Here is a 3,842-nt window from a genome sequence, read left to right on the forward strand (position 1 = left end):
CTCCCACCCATTTTACATCTGCTCCCTGATCTCCTTCTATTGCCCATTCTACCTCCAATGGGCAAACCTAATGAACTTCAGGGAGCCCACTGAGGCATTCTATTCAGGAGAGCCTTCTAGGGCACTGAGAGAGAGAGAGAGAGAGAAAGAGAGAGAGAGAGAGAGAGAGAGGGAGGGAGGGAAAAGTGAACCTGGAGGGGGTCACAGAGGACGACTGAAGCAGCTTACAGGTAACTAGTGTCAGGTAACCAGTATGTGTCAGGTAACTAGTAGATAGTAGTCATAATTATTATAACAAGAAAATAATACACACACCAGACTTTGAATTCTAGCTTCACCTTTTGAGGGATGGACAGGAGATAATTCAAGAGTGTTATAGTTTAGATGTGGTATCCCCCCAAAAGCTCTCATGTGAGACAATGCAAGAAAATTTGGAGGAGAAATGATTAGGCTACAGCTTGAACCTGATCAGTAAATTAATTCCTGATGGGGTTAACTGAGTGTTAACTGGAGGCAGGTGGGTGTGGGTAGAGGAAGTGGTTCACTGGGGGTGTAGGTATGAGGTATATATTTTGAATCTGGAGAGTGGAGACCTTTCTTTCTGCATTCTGATCATGATATGAGCTGCTTCCCTCTGCCACACTCTTCTCTGGTGATGTTCCGCCTCACCTTGAGCTCCAAGGATTGGAGCCAGCCTCCTATAGACTAAGATCTCTGAAACTTGGAGACCTTAAATAAACTTTTCCTTCTCTACAATTGTGCTTGTCGGAACATTTAGTCACAGCAGCGAAAAAGCTGACTAAAATAAAGAGCTTTTCAGAATTGTTCAAAGCTTTATAAATACAAACTTTTTGAACACTTCAGAAATATATTTCAGTCTGCTGCTTGTCCAGAGGATTTTCCCAATAACGTTGCCTTATGTGCTCAGTTTTACAGGCTGCAATTACAAGTTTAATACCATTGCTGCAAAATTATGTGAAGAGATCCTAACTGAGGTAGATCTGAGGGAAATGCAAATCTAACTGTTAACTAGTTCTTCAGCTTGGATTTCCTTTTTCTCTAGAGTATCTTACTGTTTTAGGGAATCCTCCTTAGATCAATTAGTGAAATGACTAGCATTTTAATTAAATTCTTTAAAAAATTTTTACATTGTATGGAAAACTTACCTTTTCCCAACTCAAGAAAAAAGTGACTTATAATTTTTTCTTGGTGACAAAATTTTACATATAAACAATTTAAAAGCAAGAAGTAGTAATAGTTAGGCAGATTAGTATTGTATTAAACCTATTTCTTATGGATCAGTAGCCTTTAATTAGAAGGTTCCCTTTGATTTTTAACTATAAAGTTTCAAAAGACTTTTCAGAAAATTCACTTTATTCACTCTTTTGCTCAGTCACTAAAAATTTAGAATCTGAAATTGCTATGACCCTTAGCACAAAAGATGATTGGCATTAAAAACAAAGAATCTGAAAACAACTACAGAGTAGGAAACTGTATGAGTTTAAATAATAAACTTCATGTTATAGATGACTTTCTTATATACTTATCCAAATGAAAATTAGTAATTGGATGAGATTGTTGATTTTTGTTTTGCAGATTTAGTGTTTATTTTATTATTCACTTAGCTTAAAGAATCACATAATATTTATAATGAAAAAAACAAGTGCTTGTACTCTATTATCCTACAATTTCCTTACTTAAGAGGCAACCACTTTGAACTTTGCAGTAGATTTATTTTGCATTTACCTCCATACTTTTAAATAATAGTCATTATTAACTTTCATGTTTATTTACCACCATTTTTTTACAATTTTGAAAAGTGAAATTTTAGCTTTTTTATATCAGCCTTCATGAAGAATATTTCTTTCCACCTCACTTATGTTTTCAAAGAGAGTTGTAATACATTCTCCATTAAATTCATATCTTGTTTGATTATGATTTATATGTATTATGCTCTATGAGAGTAATAATGTACTGTATTTTTGTTTGTTTGACAAATATTTTGTGAACTGGAGTTGCCTCCCCCCACCCCCCCATCTACTTGGCTTTCTTCATATTTGTGGCAAAGTCTTCTCACACTCTTCAAAAACTCGGAAAAATAAATGTCTTTTCAATTTTATACACTCTTAAGATTATGAATCAGTTTCTTTTGTCCCTGTAGGTATCCCTTCCTTGTGCCTTCTGTCTTACTGCCCCAATTTGGACTAGTTGCTCTCTACATCTGCTGCACAAATGCCACTTCCTTTTGGCATATACTTAGGATTTTCTCTCTGCTGTGTTGAATTCCTGGTTTTCTGGGTCTCATGTCTTCTCTTTTCTAGGTTTATTTCTTAATTTTGGTGGAACATTCCTCCGGTGAATTCTAAGAAGAGTACATGGAATGTACATACCAAGTTTTTGTATGTTTTAAGATGTGTTTATTTTACTCTTACACTTGATAGTTTGGTTAAGTGCAGAATGCTAAGTTGGATGTGTTTTCCTTCAGAAGCTGAAATGCAATGCTCAATTATATCCAGCTTTTGATGCTGCTGAATAGTCACATGTGATTCTAGCTGAATGTGACCCCCCCCTTCCCCATCATCTTTTACTTATTTACTTTTTCAACTGGGGAAATTTTTAGGACTTTCCTATTATTCTCAGAACTTGAAAAGTTTTGTGCTAGTACATCATGGCTTAGGTCAGTTTTCACTTGTTGTATTGGGTATTCAATGGATTCTTCAAATCTAGAAACCCATGCCTTTCAATTTTGAGAAATTCTGTTGTACCATCACTTTCATTTTTTTCTTCTCTTTTTGAATTAAGACACTGATCTGCTGGGTAACTAATTTAATTTTTTAATTTTTTCTCTTTTTTGTTTTTTTTTTTCACTTTAGATTCCTTAATTATCCCCTTGTCTATAGCATTGTATTCTTGATTTATAGCTGCAACATTTTTCCAACTATCCTAATAATTTTTTTTGTATTATGAAAATGATAAGTCCTGTGGCTTATATTCAAAATTATATAATTACATAAACTGAATATAGAGATAAATCTGGATTTATTACAGAGATAAATTTACTCTTTCTCGGAGTACTGCAGCCAGGCATTTTGTAGATACAACATATTTAAAAGAAAAAAATCTATTGGAGAGGGCTTGGCTCAGTGTAAAGATCTATCTGCATCATTTCTCTTTTTCTCTAGGCACTAAGTTTTCAGGATTTTTTTCCATCTGCTAAATTAGTCACAATTAGTTAAATAAAACAAAGCTATTGGTAATAAAAGAAAGGTTATAAGTAACAATCACCCCAACAAAAGACATTCCAAAAGAGCAGTTTGGGTCAACATGTTTCCCAGGCACATTAACAGAACAGCAAAGTTACTGAAGCAGATGTTAATTAGAAGATGGTGAGTCTCTATTTCCATTGAAAATATAAGAGAGTAAAAAAGCCTTGAGATAGAAAATGAGTAATATTTTAGAGGCTGGGATTGTGGCTCAGTAGTAGAGCGCTTGCCTTGCATGCGTGAGGCCCTGGGTTCAATCCTCAGCACCACATAAAAATAAATAAATAAGTAAATAAAGTGAAGATATTTTTAAAAACCCTCTATTTAAAAAAAGAAAATGACCTTAAAAGAGCGCTCTATAGGGATACGGCTGCATCAATGATTATAGCGGCACAATTCACAATAGCTAGACTGTGGAACCAACCTAGATGCCCCTCAATAGATGAATGGATAAAAAAAATGTGGCATATATACACAATGGAGTATTATGCAGCACTAAGAAATGACAAAATCATAGAATTTGCAGGGAAATGGATGGCATTAGAACAGATTATGCTAAGTGAAGCTAGCCAAGCCCTA

Source organism: Spermophilus citellus (assembly GCF_964194105.1).
Source record: "Spermophilus citellus genome assembly, chromosome: 2".
Taxonomy (NCBI): Eukaryota; Metazoa; Chordata; class Mammalia; order Rodentia; family Sciuridae; genus Spermophilus; species Spermophilus citellus.